General features: G+C 52.6%; 1 long non-coding RNA gene across 1 annotated transcript; it reads left to right on the top strand.

Annotated features, from left to right (window-relative positions):
- Nucleotides 1-384: 384 nt before the first annotated feature.
- On the top strand, nucleotides 385-4,117 carry LOC139829543 (uncharacterized). The gene is made up of 2 exons (XR_011742063.1): nucleotides 385-1,174; nucleotides 2,414-4,117. It is a non-coding gene; the product is annotated as an uncharacterized lncRNA (long non-coding RNA).
- The last annotated feature ends 15,399 nt before the right edge of the window (nucleotides 4,118-19,516 follow it).

A 19,516-nucleotide genomic window follows, 5' to 3' on the forward strand; every position in this document is an offset into this window, starting at 1 on the left:
CTCAGTGGCAGAAGGATTTATGTTACTTAAGCTCAATCGATAAACAGTTTAGCAGCGAAAAGATTCGCATGAAAGAGTTTTGTGGCACAAGTGGGGCTCTAAACCTTATGTTACTGTATTACTCACAAAAAGGAAGGCAAAGAAATAGGAATATAGGAAGGAAAGAGAGAGGAAGAAAAGAAGGGGAAAGGAAGGGGGAAGGAAATGGGAAGGGAAGGAAAAGGAAAGGGAAAGGAAAGGTCTCACCACCCTTAGGGCTCCGTGGTGTGTTTGAGGGGTTTGTAGTCTCAGGTCCAGTTCCTATGCAGGAATGCTTGGGTCTGTAGTCAGGGTTCAGCACCCTGTGGTGTGTGGTTCGGTTCCCGTGGTCAGCCCGGTGGGTGGAAGGGTCCCCAGGGTGGCACCCTGCCCGTGCTGGCACAGGTTTTATAGGGTTTATAGCCCTCGGGATCACCTGGGCTTTTGTGCAGGCGTCACTGGGGTGATTGTGGAAGATGGGGGAGGCCCGGAGGGTCTCTCAGCCTGGGCCTTGACACCGTGTCGGGCCTGTCAGCGCACAGGCTGCGTGTCCTTCAACACAGCACTGCCTGTGTCACCCAGCCTTTGTCTGTGGCTGTCACCTCGGCCTTGACATGTAAATCACCATTCACCTGCTCACGATGGCCCGTCTCCCATGACTGGGTGTTGCAGGGCTGGGTTTGCCACAGTGTTTGAGAGTCACCCTTGTAGTCTCTCACACCCTGTCCCGGGTTGGGATCAAACCAGAGACACTCCTGCTGTTTTCTGCCATTTCCATGCAAGTGAAGAGTATGGCCCAGGGGCTTTGCTCAGTGCTTATTACTGATAGAAATATTAGCTACAGGTTGTTGAAGCTGAAGGATTTCCACCAGGAGCAGGACTCGCGTGTGCCAGGCCGTGTACAGATAGGCCGGCAACCTGGGCCTGGGCCTCATCTTGGCAAGACGCAGAATTTGACCCCCTGAAGACAAGCGGCCTCTGGCAGCCCAGGGACACGTACTGAGAGAGGCAGTGGCCGTGGTCACTGTGCTGCTGCTTGTGTTTTGCCCGAAGGTACGACCGGACCAAGCTGTCGCTGAAGGAGATCACGAACGTGCAGTATGTGTCGTGCGTGAACCCGACGGCGGGGAGCTTCACCATCAACCCTCGGCTGCAGGTAAAGCCCTGCACAACGGCAGGTGCATCGCTGGGTTTATTTTGGGGTGGATCATTTAAACGTGAGGTTAGAGGACAACCACTGGCAGATCCTGCTGTTGTTTTATCAGTACAAATGGCACGAATCTGTCGAGTGACTGTGATTCCTAATAGTGAAGCACCGAACTGGGTCCCTTATTCCCTTGTTTGTTTTTCCTCGCATTCTGCAGCTCCGTCAGAGGAGGAAGTCAAAAGTTGCCAGCCAGCTTAACACCTACTTTCAGGACAACCTTCTGGTCCATACAGGCAGATTTTGCCTTCATTTAGCTCGTATTTAGCTCTGAAGCATGGTGCATTAACGCCGCCTGCTTTCCAGAACTGTCTGATGCAGCTGTCAGTAAAAAGAGGTGTGGGGGAGAAACCCAAACGAAGAAAACAGACAAAACTAAAAAAAAACCCAAGCCACACCAAAACACAACAACAACAAAAACCCCAACAAACCCCAAACCAAGCAACCAAACAAAACCAACAAAACAACACCAAAACCAACCAACCAACCAAATCCCCCCAAAAACCTAACCGAACAAAAAAACCCCAAGCCAAACAAAAAGCAGTTCAAGCGCTGCTGATAACAGAAGATTTGGGAAGAGATCTTAAACATTAGACTTTGATTTTTGGGAGCTGCCAACCGATGGAGGGACTGGGTAGCAGTGAGCAAAATTCATTTCATCATGGAGAAACGTAATGACCAGAGTCAGCTTGGACCCTGGCTCCTCTTCAGCAAGGTGTGGAGTTAAAATGAAGTGTCCCATGGGCAACTTTGCAAGTTCCAAATTAGTAAAGAGGTCCTCTGGGAGATGGCACCTTCCAGGGGCTGCTCTTAATAGAGACAGTGACTGGGCTTTGTCAGAGGTCGGTGGGACCTTCAGAGCCCTTTGGCTCTTCAATGGACTGCACTTCCAGTGTAGCATTGGTGAGATGCAGTTGAAAATCCCTGGTTTAGTGAGCAGAGTGATGTCACTTCCCACCTGAGCTCTGCTGGCAAACTGGGAGAGGGAAATAACCTTGTTCAGGTGGACTGCAAATCAGAGAATCCTAGAACAACCCAGGTTGGAAGGGACCTCAAAAGATCATCTGGTCCAGCATTTCATGGGAAAGGGAGCCTAGATGAGATTATCACAGCAAATCCCCAAGGGCATTTTGCTTGAAAGGTGTTTTTCTACCTCTCTGACCTTTCCATGCCTTCCTTTCTCTCCCTCAGCGTCACTTCTGTGTCTTCGCGCTGTCCATCCCTGGGCAGGATGCCTTGTCCAGGATCTATAGCACCATTTTAACGCAGCACCTGACAAGTGGAAATTTCTCGGGGGCTGTGCAAAAATCAGCTCAGCAGCTGATTGCCCTTGCCCTGGGACTGCACCAGAAAGTAGCCGCTACATTCCTTCCAACAGCCATCAAGTTCCACTACATTTTCAACTTGAGAGACTTCTCCAATATCTTCCAAGTAAGTGCAGTTGCTGTCCTGTGGGACTTGAAGCTTGTCCCGATGCTACAAGAGGCTGCGGAGCTGTGTTCCTCTAGCTCTGGTGGGCAGAATGCAGTCTCCTACCTAAAAATGACACAGCACATGTGTGCCCTGAGTAAAGTGGGTGACCTTAGGCCATTCCTTAATTCCTTGTTAGTTTTGGATGGATTCCAGAACCATTGCCCATGGCTTTGAGAAGCTTAGTTGCTTTCCAGCCTCTTGTGGTCAGCGGGGAGGGATGAGTAGTTCCAGATGGATGTGCAGGTTTGGGGTGGGTTGAAACGCCCTCTGGCTGTAGAAGGGACCAGCTGAAGGGAGCTTTGGGCTTCCGACTTCAGCACTTAAATGACTGATGGTGAGTGCGATGGAGCTGCGCTCATCTTTGGGAGCCTCAGTTCCACACGTGTAAATGTGGGGATTAATGGCACTGTTCCACCACACAGGCAAATTATTTTATTGTACTGAAGCAGGTGGTGGATAGTTAGTGGGTTACTGGCCCTGAAGTTAGATCCAGCTTAGCTTGTTGGCCTGTACTGGCATGTCCTCTTAGCTTCTTGATGGTCAGATGCTCAGTATGTGCATGAAGGGTGGCATTTAAAAAGGTGATAATTGAATCAAACCCAGCTTTGACTTAATTGCTAAAACTGAATTTCCACCAGAGCCAGTTCTGTACCAAGGGGAAGTTGTTCAGATTTAGAAATATTTTCTTCCAACAACGGAGAGACTTTTTTTTCCCTGAAATCTCATACTTTGAAGCAGTAGATATTACTGCTCAAAGAGCCTTTCAGAGTTTAAGGCTGATTAGTAAAATTTGAGAAGGTTCTCAGCAGCCGAATCGAGAGGTTTGGAACACCATAAACTCTTGTAGAACCCCGGTTTGTAACTTGTTGCTGTCCTTCTTAACACCTGTTCTCCTAAGTACGTACTGAAAGTTTGGTGCCTTGTGGTCTGGTCCATCACACAAGAACTGAAGTAATGACGTAGTGGGAAATGCAAAAACAGGGCCTTGAAAAAGTTAATAACTCTTTTGTGCCAAGAAAGAATCAGACCTGTCACTTATGCTCAGCTAAACATCAGCAGCTTTTGATGTTAGATGTGGGTCGTGTTAACTCCTGGCTTCTAGTTAATCTGTGCTTTGAAAGGCAGAGAGAGAAAAGCAGCATTTCCATGGGAAGCTTTAATTTTAACTGTAACCTGCTTGAAAGGTGCTCAGGTTGTGGGATATTAGGAAATGTCCTGCCAGGTCTGGATGCTGGGGCAGGAGCAGCGACCGAGCTCAGGTGTTGTTTTGTTTATCACGTGGCTTCAGGAGTGGGGGAGTCTGGCTCCTGGGCTTCATAATGTTTATTTAAATAGTGGTCCAATTTTTCTTGAAATCCTTCCTTACCTTTTGGATTCATTCTTGATTATTCCTTCACATTAAATATTCTTGAGTTTTTGAGATCTCCTGATATCCTGTTTGTCCCTACGGGAACACAATTTTCTTCCTGAAATTGAGTGTGAAAGAAGCTCTGGACTCCGGGAATGCATTTCCATGTGTTACTTTCATTCAATCTTCATAAACTCATAATTTAGCTCACACTCTCTTGTCCAAACCCTTCTTGTGCAGTGCTGGCTTCAAAGTCAGGTCAGGCTGATCAGCCAAGTTTTGAATGTTTCCATGACTGGAGTTCCCATAACCTCTCCGACCCTTGTCACACCACTAAACCCACTCCACGGTGAAGCTGATGTATTTTTATTTCAGTTGGAATTTCCCTTCCTGCAGTTTGTTACCTCTTGTCCTTTTGCTATACACCTCCAAAAAAAATTGGCTCAGTCTTCTCTATAACTCCCTATTAGGTAGTTGTAGACAGAGTGTCGAGGGTTAGGATTGCGGGGTGACAATCAAACCCTGGCAGATGTATTGTTAACCTCTTCTCCCCCCCACTTCCCCCTTTTGCCCCTCCCTCTCCCCCCTTCCCACTCAGCACAGGCGATCAGGAGGGAAAGAAGGACAGAGAGAAGGGAGTTGGAAAAGTTAAAGATGTTTTACTAATGCTACTGATAAGAACAGAGAAAATAATACAAAATATACAAAACCAATCTTCTAAGTCTCAGCAACTGCAGAGCCAGCACCCAAAGTCCTGGATCAGACTCTGTAGCCAACCGGAGCTGGATTCAGTCTCTCACTGGCCTCCGTTCGCAGGGACGACCAGCAAGGTCCTCTCCTAATGTCGGCCATGAGGAAAAAAGGGGAAAAGGGGCGAGATCCTCGTGATCTCCCACTTTTATATGAAGTATTCACGTGAATGGAATGTTATTCACCGTTGGTCAGTCTCTCGATCACCAGTTTCTCGTTGCCCCTCTCGCGAGATGTCCATCTGTGCTTGTCAATAAGTTTGCATTCCCTTGCTGGGTTTAACCAAAACATGTGTCTGGTTCTCCAGGAAAATGCAGCTGACATGAAGGCTTTAGCTGACAGGCAAATTCACTAAAAGAGAAACTTGTTTTTAACAAAACCAGGACATTCCACCCCTTATCATATGACATTCACTGAATACTTAAACCTTATCAATACAATCTATCAATACAATCTAATTAATCACTACTACTATATATATGTACATATATACACAGGAGTAATTAATCAGTGGACCATCCTTTGAAAAGTTCATTAAGTTCATTTTGTCACCACAGTCTCCCAGGGCAGGGAAAATGGTCCAAGTGCATCTCATGACCCCTGTTGGTGGGTTAAGGACACCAACTTCCAAGAAGGTGTCGGGCGCCACTCGAAGAAGCCAGCGCTGGTTTCATCACCATTGTCTTGATCTGAAAGACACTTATTAAACATTGTTAGTGCGGCAATTCACATCGTACAGTTCAGCATTGCATATTTTCACCTAAAATCCAATCCCCTTGAGGTGCACACCGAACTTCTCCATCCTTAAGCATCACCCACCAGGTGCTGCCAGGTCCCTGGGCAAAAACAATCCCACGAATAGGTTTGCCTGTGCCTGAGGCAGGAGGAACCCAGACTGCCTTTCCTAAGATATTTTCCATGTGTACTACAGGGACTTTATCTCCTTCTACAGTCCGTAGAATTTCTGATTGGGCAGGCCCGGCTCGATTGGTTGATCCCCTGGTGTTGACCAACCAAGTGGCTTTTGCTAAATGTGAATCCCAGTTTTTAAAGGTTCCACCACCAAGTGCCTTTAGTGTAGTTTTTAACAAACCATTGTACCTTTCAGTTTTCCCAGAGGCTGGTGCATGATATGGAATATGATACACCCACTCAATACCATGTTCTTTGGCCCAATTGTCTGTAATACTGTTTTTGAAATGAGTACCATTGTCTGATTCAATTCTTTCTGGCGTACCGTGCCTCCAAAGGACTTGCTTCTCAAGGCCCAAGACAGTATTTCGGGCTGTAGCATGAGGTACGGCAGATGTTTCCAACCATCCAGTGGTTGCTTCCACCATTGTAAGTACATAACGCTTACCTTGGCGTGTTTGTGGAAGTGTAATATAATCAATCTGCCAAGCTTCTCCATACTTATACTTTAACCATCGCCCCCCATACCATACAGGTTTTAACCGTTTTGCTTGTTTGATTTCGGCGCAAGTTTCACATTCATGAATAACCTGTGAAACAGTGTCCATAGTTAAATGCACCCCTCGATCACGAGCCCATTTGTATGTTGCATCTCTACCTTGATGCCCTGAAGCACCATGGGCCCACCGAGCTAGGAAAAGTTCACCTTTATGTTGCCAGTCCAAGTCCACCTCAGCTACTTTAATCTTAGCAGCTTGATCTGCTTGTTGGTTGTTTCGATGTTCCTCGGTGGCTCGACTTTTAGGCACATGAGCATCTACATGACCAACTTCCCCAGGCAGGCTCTCCAGCCAAGCAGCAATGTCTTGCCACAGCGTGGTTCCCAATGGTTTCACCTCTGCGCTGCCAGTTGCTTTTCTTCCATTGCCGTAGCCACCCCCACAAGGCATTTGCTCCCATCCATGAGTCAGTATAGAGACAAAGTATTGGCCACTTCTCTCGTTCGGCAATGTCCAAAGCCAGCTGGATGGCTTTCACTGCTGCAAACTGACTGGATTCACCTTGTCCTTCAGTGGCTTCTGTAACTTGTCGTGTGGGACTCCACACAGCAGCTTTCACCTTCGATGTTTTCCTACAGACGACAGGATCCATCTGTGAACAGTGCACACTGCTTATCAGTCTCTGAAAGCGGATTATATGGTGGTGCTTCTTCGGCACGTTTTACTTCCTCCTCATCTGGAGACATCCCAAAGTCTTTGCTTTCTGGCCAGTCTGTAATCACTTCCAAGATCCCTGGACGGTTGGGACTTCCAATCCGAGCTCATTGCGTGATCAGTGCAATCCATTTACTCCATGTAACTTCGGTGCCATGATGTGGAGAGGGAACCGTCCCTTTGAACACCCAGCTCAGCACCGGCAGTCGAGGTGCAGGAGGAGCTGTGCTTCAGTGCCGATCACTTCTGAAGCAGCTCCAACTCCTTCATATGCTGCCAGTATCTCCTTTTCAGTTGGAGTACAGTTGGCCTCAGATCCTTTGTATCCTCGACTCCAAAAACCTAAGGGTCAACCTCGGGTTTCTCCTGGTGCTTTGTGCCAGAGGCTCCAGGTAAGTCCATTATCTCCGGCTGCGGTGTAGAGCACATTTTTAACATCTGGTCCAGTTCGGACTGGTCCAAGGGCCACCGCATGAGTTATCTCACGCTTCATTTGTTCAAAGGCTTGGCGTTCAGGGCCCCACTCAAATTGGTTCTTTTTACGAGTCACTCGATAGAGAGGCTCACAATGTGCCTGTAGTCAGGAATGTGCATTCTCCAAAAACCTACAATGACCAAGAAAGTCTGTGTCTCCTTTTTATTAGTAGGTGGAGACATTGCTGCAATTTTGTTAATCACATCCATTGGGATCTGACGACGGCCATCTTGCCATTTTATTCCTAAAAACTGGATCTCTCGTGCAGGTCCCTTGACCTTGCTTCGTTTTATGGCAAAACCAGCATCCAAAAGAATATGAATTATTCTCTCACCTTTCTCGAAGACTTCTTTCGCTGTGTCGCCCCATACGATGATGTCATCAATATATTGCAAGTGTTCTGGAGCTTCACCTTGCTCCAGCGTGGTCTGGATCAGCCCATGGCAGATGGTAGCACTGTGTTTCCACCCCTGGGGCAAGCGATTCCATGTATACTGGATGCCCCTCCAGGTGAAAGCAAACTGCGGCCTGCACTCTGCTGCTGCAGGAATAGAGAAAATGCATGAGCAATGTCAATTGTAGCATCGCACTTCACTGCCTTTGACTCCAGTTCAAATTGCAGTTCTAGCACGTCAGGCACAGCAGCACTCAGTGTGCTGTAACTTCATTCAGGCCACGATAGCCTACAGTTGGTCTCCACTCATCACCAGACTAACGCACTGGCCAGATTGGGCTGTTAAAAGGTGAGCGGGTCTTACTGATCACACCCTGGCTTTCCAATTGACGGATCAGCTTCTGGATAGGAATCAAAGAGTCTCGATTGGTGCGATATTGCCGGCGATGCACCGTCGTGGTAGCAATTGGCACCTGCTGATCGTCAACCCTCAGCAGTCCTACAACAGAGGGGTCATCTGAAAGACCAGGCAAATCAGACAGCTGTTCAATTTTCTCAGTGTCCACAGCTGCTATACCAAATGCCCACCTATACCCTTTTGGGTCCTTAAAATACCCTCTCCTGAGGTGGTCTGTGCCAAGGATGCACGGAGCATCTGGACCAGTCACAATGGGATGCTTTTGCCAGTTCTTTCCAGTTAGGCTCATTTCAGCCTCTACAACAGTCAGCTCCTGGGATCCCCCAGTCACTCCAACAATATTGATGGATTGCGTTCCTTTATAATCAGAAGGAATTATTGTGCACTGAGCACCAGTGTCCACTAAAGCTTTGTACTCCTGGGGGTGTGTTGTACCAGGCCATTGTATTTGTACAGTCCAATAAACTCTGTTATCCCTTTCCTCCACCTGGTTGGAGGCAGGGCACCTCTAATTCCTGTTTTGCACAGTCTCTGGGTGTGAATTAGAGGTTCCTTCAAGAGCATCACAATCTCTTCTGCTCCTTTTGTAAACTGGAGCAGCCACCTTCCTAGGAGTTTTTCCTTTTATCTCACGTACTCGTTCCTGAAGTTCTGAGGTCGGCCTTCCATGCCACTTATTCATGTTTTCTCCCTGCTCATGTAGGAAGAACCACAGTGAACCTCTTTTTGTGGGCTGCCTCTGCCCTCTCTCTCGAGATTGGAAACGCCTTCTCCTAACAGCTGAAACATAGGTTTGTGCAGGTCGTGAACGGTACGAGTCTGCTCTGAGCTCTTGGATTTCTTGCAACAGCTTTTCAAACCGGTCATCAGATTTTTCACACAGTTTCTCCACAGCGGAGACACAAGCCCGTAGAGAACCAGCAAGGCTGTCCTCAAAGTACCGGAGCTGCTCAATCACTTCATTAATTTCTTGTGCACCTCTAGCCGACCAGACCATTCCTGCCAATGACTTAGCGTATGCAGGTGGTGCACTTTGTACAAATCTGCGCCACATAGATCGTGTACAATTGATTCTGTCTGGGTCTGTCCCCTCTTGGCTGTTTGGTCCTAGATAGATGATCTCTCGCACAGCTCATTCTCTCAGGAACTGGATACCTCTCTCCATAGTATTCCATTTCCCCAACTTGGATATACAATCTTCCTTGTAGGGAAATCTGACTTTCATAGCTGCAGGAGTCGGGTCCAGAGAGTAGCGGCATTAGACTCTCTTGAAATTGCCCTATCAATGGTGGAATCTTTTGACAGAGATCCCAGCTGCCTGGCTTCACCACCTTCTAATTCAGTTGTTTCTGCCCCGTTGTCCCAGCATCGCAGCAGCCAGGTTAAAATATTCTCGCCTTCACGACGACTGAAGTCTTTTCGCAGGTCTCTCAGCTCACCTGGAGAAAAGGACCGAGTGGTGGTCACTTCATCTCCTCCCTATCCTGATGATGCCCCTTGGGTTGATGTTGGCCCTGTGCCATCACCTGCTGCACGGGTGGTCTTTCTGGTGACTTTCTTACAACCAGCAACTGATGCTGATATGGGTTCACCATCATCTGATTCATTTCCAGAGTCTGAATGACTGTCACAGTGATTGCTGTGGTTACAGCAGCAACAGTGCCCAGTGTGTGAAGGCGGGGGGGTTGCCTTGTCAGCCTTTGAGGCTGGAGAAGTAACGTTATCTGCAGCGCCCTTGGCAGAGGAGCAATGCGGAGGAGCTGGAGCTTCAGCCTGCGAAGCCGCGGTTGGGGGGCAGTGGCTGCAGCAGCAGCTTTGGCTGTTTTGCCTTTTCTCGAGCGGCCAGGAGTGCTTTTTGCTAAAGCTTCCGAAGGCGCACCGCAAATCTCAGGACTAAAAAGAGACGCAAACCTCCTATTGAACCTCATTTCTCTTAACAGTAACACAAACTGACACACATTCAGCAAACCAGATAACACCATCACAGTTCTATCAAAGCTCCAAGGATATTCAAAGTTCTCTAACACATTTGCAAACTGTCCCAGCGAAATCACAAAAGTATTGTTAGTCAGCCTTTCTAAAGATTCGCTTGACCAATTAGCAAATATAGAGCCATTCTGCTCTTTAATCTCTCCTGGAGGTTTTTCAAGGTAAAGCAAAAACGAGTAAAAATACATTAGCGGCTGCAGTATAATGAAATAAACCAGTGCCAAACCACACAGGATCATCATCACGACTAAATAATATCCGAATCAAACAGACGCGCGAGTATCACAACTCTATGAGCTAGCACCGTGCCAAGAAAATTGAAAGGTACGTCAGAGCAGTAGAAAAGCCAAAAATCTCCAAATTTACCCCGTTCTCTGGCCCCACGTTGGGCGCCAATTATCTGTCGAGGGTTAGGATTGCGGGGTGACAATCAAACCCTGGCAGATGTGTTGTCAACCTCCTCTCCCCCCCACTTCCCCCTTTTGCCCCTCCCTCTCCCCCCTTCCCACTCAGCACAGGCGATCGGGAGGGGAAGAAGCACAGAGGGGAGAGAGCTGGAAAAGTTCAAGATGTTTTACTGATGCTACTGATAAGAACAGAGAAAATAATACAAATATACAAAACCCATCTTGTAAGTCTGAGCAACTGCAGAGCCAGCACCCAAAGTCCTGGATCAGACTCTGCAGCCAACCGGAGCTGGATTCAGTCTCTCACTGGCCTCCGTTCGCAGGGACGACCAGCAAGGTCCTCTCCTGATGTCGGCCATGAGGAGAAAAGGGCCGAGATCCTCGCGATCTCCCGCTTTTATATGAAGTATTCACGTGAATGGAATGTTATTCACCGTTGGTCAGTCTCTCAGTCATCAGTTTTCTCGTTGCCCCTCTCGCGAGATGTCCATCCGTGCTTATCAATAAGTTTGCATTCCCTTGCTGGGTTTAACCAAAACATGTGTTGGGTTCTCCAGGAAAATGCAGCTGACATGAGGGCTTTGGCTGACAGGCAAATTCACTAAAAGAGAAACTTGTTTTTAACAAAACCAGGACACACCCCCACACACTGCACCCCAAATCCTGCACCCCCAAATCCTCCAGCCCCATGTCCCAAACCCCCAAACCCTGCACCCTCAAGTCTTGCACCCTAATTCTGCCTCCCCAAGACCTGCACCCCCAAACCCTGCACCACTAAACCCTGCACCCCCAAACCCTGCACCACTAAACCCTGCACCCCCAAACCCTGTACCCCAAATCCTGACCCCCACAAGTTGCACCCTAAAAACCTGCACCCCAAATCCTGTCCTACCAAACCCTTCACCCCAAACCCCTTCACCCCAAGATCCTGCTGCCCTAAACCCTGCACCCCAAAATCATCCCTCCCAACCCTGCCCCCCAAACCCTGTCCCCCTAAAGCCTGACCCCGAAACCCTGCTCCCCAAAACCCTGCTACCCCCAATCTTGCACCCCCCAACTCTGCACCCCCAGATTCTGCTGCTCCAAACCCTGCACCCCCAAATCCTCCAGCCCCACGTACCGATCTCCCAAACCCTGCACCCCACAACCCCTTCACCCCCAAATCCTGCACCCCCAGCCCTACCCAATAAAATTTCCACCCCCAAACCCTGCCCTACCAAGCCCCCCACCCCAAACCCCTGCACCCCAAGATCCTGCTCTCCTATACCCTGCACCCCCATATCCTCCTTCCCCAAACCCTGCACCCCAAAACACTGCACTCCAAACCACTGCACCCCTAAATCCTGCAACCCCAAATCCTGGCCCCCAAACCCGGCACCCCAAACTCCTGCACCCAAAGATCCTACTGCCCTAAACCCTGAACCCCCAAATCCTGCACCCCTGGAACCTGCAACCCCAGACTCTGCAGCCACAAATCAGGCCCCGCAAAATCCTTGCACCCCCAAATCCTGCACCACCTAATCCTCCAACCCCCTAACACAACCCCCTAAACCCTTCTCCCCAGGGTCCATTGTGACACCATGGCGGACCCCCTTCTCACTGAGGACCCATTGTGACACCATGGGGACCTCCCCTTGTCCTCAGGGCCCATTGTGACATCCTGGGGACTCCCCTTTGTCCCCAGGGCCCATTGTGGCACCATGGGGACCCCCTTTGTCCCCAGGGCCAATTGTGACATCCCAGGACCCCCCTTTGTCCCCAGGGCCCATTGTGACAGGGTGGAGATCCCCCTTGTCCCCAGGCCTGTTGTGATGTCCCAGGACTCCCCATTGTCCCCAGGGCCCATTGTGACACCTTGGGGACCCCCCTTGTCCTAAGGGCCCATTGTGACATCCTGGGGACCCCCTTGTCCCCAGGGCCCATAGTGAAGTCCCAGGACCCCCTTTGTCCCCAGGGCCCATTGTGACATCCTGGGGACCACCCTTGTCACTGGGGACCCATTGTAACACTATGGGGACCCCCCCTTGTCCCCAGAGCCCATTGTGACATCCTGGGGACCCCCCCTTGTCCCCAGAGCCCATTGTGACATCCTGGGGACCCCCTTTTTCCCCAGGACCCATTGTGGCACCATTGGGACCCCCTTTGTCACTGGGGCCCATTGTGACGTCCTGGGGACCCCCTTTGTCCCCAGGGCCCATTGTGACGTCCCCGGATCCCCCATTGTCCCCAGAGCCCATTGTGACATCCTGGGGACCCCCATTGTCCACAGGGCCCATTGTGACATTCAGGGGACAGCCTTTGTCCCTAGGGCCCATTGTGACACCGTCGGGACCCCCGTTGTCCCCAGGGCCCATTGTGACATCCCAGGACCCCTCATTGTCTCCAGGGCCCATTGTGACATACTGGGGACTCCCCTTTGTCCCCAGAGCCCATTGTGACACCGTGGGGACCCCCTTTGTCCACAGGGCCCATTGTGGTATCTAAGGACCCCCCAATTGTGCCCAGGGTTCATTGTAACATATCAGGACGTCCCATTGTCCCCAGGGCCCATTGTGACGTCCCAGGACCCCCCGTCATCCCCAGGGCCCATTGTGTCATCCTGGGGACCTCCTTTGTCCCCAGAGCCCATTGTGACATCCTGGGGAACCCTTTGTCCCCAGGGCCCATTGTGACGTCCCAGGACCCCCCTTTGTCCCCAGGGTCCATTGTGAAATCCTGGGGACCCCTCTTTGTCCCCACGGCCCAATGTGACATCCTGAGGACCCCCTTGTCCCCAGGGCCCATTGTGACAACCTGGGGACCCCCTTTGTCCTCAGGGCCCATTGTGACACCGTGGGGACCCCCTTTGTCCCCAGGGCCCATTGTGACAACCTGGGGACCCCCTTTGTCCCCAGGGCCCATTGTGACATCCTGAGGACCCCCTTTGTCCCCAGCCCCATTGTGACATCCAAGGGACCCCCCTTTGTCCCTAGGGACCATTGTGACATTCCAGGACCCCCAATTGTCCCCAGAGCCCATTGTGATATCCAGGGCACCATCCTTGATCCGCAGGGCCCATTGTGACGTCCCAGGACCCCCCTTTGTCCCCAGGGCCCATTGTGACATCCCAGGACCCCACTTTATACTGAAGGCCCATTGTGACATCCTGGGGACCCCCTTTGTCCCCAGGGCCCATTGTGACGTCCCCGGACCCCCCATTGTCCCCAGGGTCCATTGTGACATCCTGGGGACCCCCATTGTCCCCAGGGCCCATTGTGACATTCAGGGGACAGCCTTTGTCCCAAGGGCCCATTGTGACACCGTCGGGACCCCTGTTGTCCCCAGAGCCCATTGTGACATCCTGGAAACCCCCTTTGTGCCCAGGGCACATTGTGACCTCCCAGGACCCCACTTTGTCCCCAGGGCCCATTGTGACATCCTCGGGACGCCCCTGGTCCCCAGAGCCCGTTGTGACATCCTGGGGACTCCCCTCTGTCCCCTGGGCCCATTGTGACACCGTGGGGACCCCCTTTGTCCCCAGGGCCCATTGTGACATTTAGGGACCTCCCAGTTGTGCCCAGGGCTCATTGTGACATCCCAAGACCCCCCATTGTCCCCAGGGCCCATTGTGACGTCCCAGGACCCCCCGTCATCCCCAGGGCCCATTGTGACATCCTGGGGACCCCCTTGTCCCCAGTGCCCATTGTGACATTCCAGGACACCCCTTGTCCCCATGGCCCATTGTGAAATCCTGGGGACCTCCTTTGTCCCCAGGGCCCATTGTGACGTCCCAGGACCCCCCTTTGTCCCCAGGGCCCATTGTGACAGGGTGGGGACCCTCTTTGTCCCCAGGGCCCATTGTGACAGGGTGGGGACTCCCTTTGTCCCCAGGGGCCATTGTGATGTCCCAGGATCCCCCTTTGTCCCCAGGGCCCATTGCGACATCTCAGGACACCCCAATTGTTTCCAGGGCCCATTGTGACATCCTGGGGACCGCCCAGTTGTCCCCAGGGCCCATTGTGGCATCCTGGGTACCCCTTTTATCCCCGGGGCCCATTGTGACATCCTGGGGACTCCCCTTGTCACTGGGGACCCATTGTGACACCATGGGGACCACCCCTTTCTCCCCAGTGCCCATTGTGACATCCTGGGGACCCCTTTGTCCCCAGAGCCCATTGTGACATCCTGGTGAGCCCCCTTTGTCCCCAGGGCCCATTGTGACATCCCAGGACCCCCCTTTGTCACCAGGGCCCATTGTGACGTCCCAGGACCCCCCATTGTCCCCAGAGCCCATTGTGACATCCTTGGGACCCCCATTGTCCCCAGGGCCCATTGTGACATTCAGGGGACAGCCTTTTTCCCAAGGGCCCATTGTGACACCATCGGGACCCCCGTTGTCCCCAGGGCCAATTGTGACACCATGGGGACCCTCCTCGTCACTGCGGACCCATTGTGACACCATGGGGACCTGCCCTTGTCCTCAGGGCCAATTGTGACATCCTGGGGACCTGCCCTTGTCCCCAGGGCCCATTGTGACATCCTGGGGACCCTCTTGTCCCCAGGGCCCATAGTTGCACCCTGGGGACCTACTCTTTATTCCCAGTGCCCATTGTGACATCCCAGGACCCCCCTATGTCCCCAGGGCCCATTGTGACACCATGGGGACACCCCTTTGACTCCAGGGCCCATTGTCACATCCCAGGACCTCCCAATTGTCCCCAGGGCCCATTGTGACATCCTGGGGACCCGCCCTTGTCCGCAGGGCCCATTGTGAAGTCCCAGGACCCCCTTTGTCCCCAGGGCCCATTGTGACATCCTGGGGATCCCCCTTGTCACTGGGGACCCATTGTATACACCATGGGGACCCCCATTGTCCCCAGGGCCCATTGTGACATCCTGGGGACCCCTCCTTGTCACTGGTGACCCATTGTGACACCATGGGGACCCCCGTTTGTCCCCAGGGCTCATTGTGACATCCCAGGACCCCCCATTGTCCCAAGGACCCATTGTGACATCTCAGGACCCCACTTGTCACTGGGGACTCATTGTGACACCATAGGGACCCCCGTTTGTCCCCAGTGCTCATTGTGACATCCCAGGACCTCCCATTGTCCCCAGGGCCCATTGTGACATCATGGGGACCGCCTTGTCCCTCTGGCCCGTTGTGGCACCGTGGGGACCTCCTTTGTCCCCAGGGCCCATTGTGACACCATGGGGACCCCTTTTGTCACTGTGGTCCAATGTGACATCCCAGGACCCCACTTTGTACCCAAGGCCCATTGTGACACCGTGGGGACCCCCCTTGTCTCCAGGGCCCACCGTGGCACCGTGGGGACCACCGTTGTCACTGGGACCCATTGTAACACTATGGGGATCCCCCCTTGTCCCCAGAGCCCATTGTGACATCCTGGGGACCCCCTTGTTCCCCAGGGCCCACTGTGATGTCCCAGGACCCCCCCTTGTCCCCAGGGCCCATTGTGACATCCTGGGGACGCCCTTTTTCCCCAGGACCCATTGTGGCACCATTGGGACCCCCTTTGTCACCAGAGCCCATTGTGACTTCCCAGGACCTCACTTTGTCCCCAGGGCCCATTGTGACGTCCCAGGACCCCCCATTGTCCCCAGGGTGCATTGTGACACCGTGGGGACCCCCTGTGTCCCCAGAGCCCATTGTGACATCCTGGGGAGCCCCCTTTGTCCCCAGGGCCCATTGTGACATTTCTGGACCCCCCACTGTCTCCAGGGCCCATTGTGAACATCCTGGGGACCCCTCTTTGTCCCCAGGGCCCATTGTGACATCCTGGGCTGCCCCGTATGTCACCAGGGCCCATTTTGACACCGTGGGGACCCCCTGTTGTCCTCAGGGCCCATTGTGACATCCCAGGACCCCCAATTGTCCCCAGGGCCCATTGTGACACCATGGGGAACCCTCTTGTCACTGGGGACGCATTGTGACACAATGGGGACCCCACCTTTGTCTCAAGTGCCCATTGTGACATCCTGGGGACCCCCTTTATCCCCAGGACCCATTGTGACGTCCCAGGACCCCATTTGTCCCCAGGGCCCATTGTGACATCCCAGGGCCCCACTTTGTCCCCAGGGCCCATTGTTACAGGGTGGGACCCCCCTTGTCCCCAGGGCCCATTGTGACATCCTGGTGACTCCCTTTGTCCCCAGGGCCCATTGTGGCACCATGGGGACCCTCTTTGTCACTGGGGCCCATTGTGACATCCCAGGACCCCACTTTGTCTTAGAAGGTCACTGATCGGACTACTGGTACATCCTGACTCTGCTTTCTCAATAAACATTGAAGAACACCTGGGGTTGGTTTGCTCCAAGGGAAAACTTCCCTGCCACGGTTCCTGGTTCCCGGTCCTGTTTCCCGGTCCGGTTTGGCTTCGCTATCAGAACAGCTGCTGCCTCCACAGCCGCGCTCAAAGTCCCCGTTGTGACACCGGGATGGCGGGAGAAGGGGGGTGGCGGGGGCGGCAGCGGCGGCGATTGGGGGGGGGCAGTCGGGGCTGGGCGGACAAGCGGCGGCTGCTGCGGCTCCTCAGGCAGCGACAGCAGCAGCGATCGGGGGGACGTGGGGGGCGGACAAGCGGCGGCTGCTGCGGCTCCTCAGGCAGCGACAGCAGCAGCGATCGGGGGGACGTGGGGGGCGGACAAGCGGCGGCTCCTCCGGCCGCGGCCAGGACGTGGCTTCGCCGGCACCGGGGCCCGAGACCGCGCGCTGTGGGGCTGCGGGGCGGCTGTGGGGCCGGGGGTCTCCGGGGGTCCCGCAGCGGCCGCTGTGGGGCGGGATGGGGCGGCTGTGGAATTACCTGTGGGGCACTCATGGGGCTGCTGTAGGGGCTCTTAAGAGGCATGTCTGGAGCACTTATGGGGCGACTATGGGGCAGGTGCTGGGCTGCTACAGCGGGACCTGTGGGGCAGCCATAGGGCTGCTATGGGGTTGGTTATGGGTCACAGATGGAAGGGGGCACCTGGGTGTGGCCCCGCCTACATGGGGTGGGGTCAGTGCCGAGGGGCGGGTACTGAGAGGGCACGCCCACGGGGAGCCCCTCGGGGGGGCGGAGCCTCTGTGTCACGCCCCATGGGAGGTGGTCTGGGGGCGGGCATTCTCTGGGGCACGCCCCCATGGGAGGAGCCTCTTGGGGTAGGGAGAGGGTGCGGTCAACATGGCACGGCCCCAAGGGGGCGTGGCTTAGCTCGGGAAGAGGTGGAGCCGAGAAGGGGCTGCCCGACCCGGCTCTCCAGGCGGCTCTGAGACGGAGCGGAGCGGGCCGGGCGGGGCCGGGCCGGGCACTCCCCGGGGCCTCGCAGAAACAGCGGCGCAGCGAGTCCGCTCCGGGCTCCAACGGTGCGCGCACGTGGCCGCCGAGAGCGCCCCGTGCACCTCGCAGCGCCCATTTCTGCGCATGCGCATTGGGAAGCCCTCGAGACAACCCTTCCCCCGCGGCCCGCCCCTTCTCTTCCCTCTCCGCAATCTGATTGGCCAGCTAAGCACGTCAATTTCCATTCTCTCCGCCTATCATCACCCGTCCCCGTTTCTCCCGCGCTGCGCTCTGATCCAGTGTCTATTTACACTTAAATACATTTAAACTTCCATTTTAACACTCAGGTATCTTTTCAAATTTACAGATTTTGACATATTTACAATTATATATATTTAGACTGGGATATCGATTTACATTTATTAATAAATTAAAGGTATGTATACGGGTGTGAGTGGATATATATAGATGATATTTATTACCTATTTAGACTATGTAACACGTAGTAATTATACAGAGCTCTGCCTACTCACACTTTTTTCTATTTTAAGTTCCTATCTAGATTTTTTTTTCTTTTTCAAGTCCTTCACTTTTTAATCTACAAATAGATAAGATGTTTGTATTCTTAAAACCATCAACAGAAATTTTTTACATTCTAAAATCCTTTATATAACAGAGTAGAAAAGGGGTTTTATTTTAAAATCATTTTATATCTACATGAATACCATTCTGCAATATATAAATACAAACGACAGACTTCTCTCTGTTTGAAATTCTCACGCTCATATTTACAGGGTTTAATAAGTTTTATCCTCCCCCAGGAATTTTCAGGCATTTTTGGACTGTGACCCCCTCTTTTCAGGGGGACTCCCTTTTGAGCCCCACATTGTGGGGGATTTGAGGGATTTTCTTGCAGTCAGTGAACATTGTATGGAACTGAACTGAACTGAACAGGGCTCTGAGGCCTCTGTGTCCTGCAAGAGAGCAGGAGAGCAGGAGCGGAGCAGCCCCCGTGTCTACGTGACTGTACAGCCTTCTTCAGTGTTGGAACCGAGTTGCTTCGCCTTCTGTTTGTCCACGTGCACACACACCATTCCTCACTGGAAAACAGGCAGAAACCTTTCCACACGCACCCAGGTCTGTGCACCCAGGCCTTGTCTATTCCTGTCGGGTTTGCTGGGCTCTGTCAGGCTCCTCTGGCTCTGTCGTGCTTTGACAGCCTCTGTCAGGCCCTGCCAGACTCCACTGTTCGCTGTCAGGCGCTGTCGGGATTTGTCGGCCCCTGTTGAGTTCTATCAGGCTCTGTCAAGCCCTGTTGGGCTCTGTCGCGCTTTGTCAGGCTCTGCCTGGCTTTATCATGTTCCATAAGTGCTCCAAAAACTGGATGCTCTTGCGATGCTTGTATTCACACAATTATCGCATATTCATTACAATTTGGGGGAATTTTTAGCATCAAACGCATCTATAGTAAGAAAAAATGTCATAAACCTAGGGTTAGACTGAGGTTAATAATTTCATGGTCTTTGCTGCCATCTAGCGTCCCTTAAGAGAATGCACAGAACACACATTCGGAGGGTGCCTGCAGGTATGTGCCTGTTCTTGGACGAACCTGTGCGCGAAAGCCTTAGTGCCTATAAACGTTGGTCTGTCCACATGCG

This window comes from Patagioenas fasciata, chromosome 21 (genome assembly GCF_037038585.1).
Source record: "Patagioenas fasciata isolate bPatFas1 chromosome 21, bPatFas1.hap1, whole genome shotgun sequence".
Lineage (NCBI taxonomy): Eukaryota > Metazoa > Chordata > Aves > Columbiformes > Columbidae > Patagioenas > Patagioenas fasciata.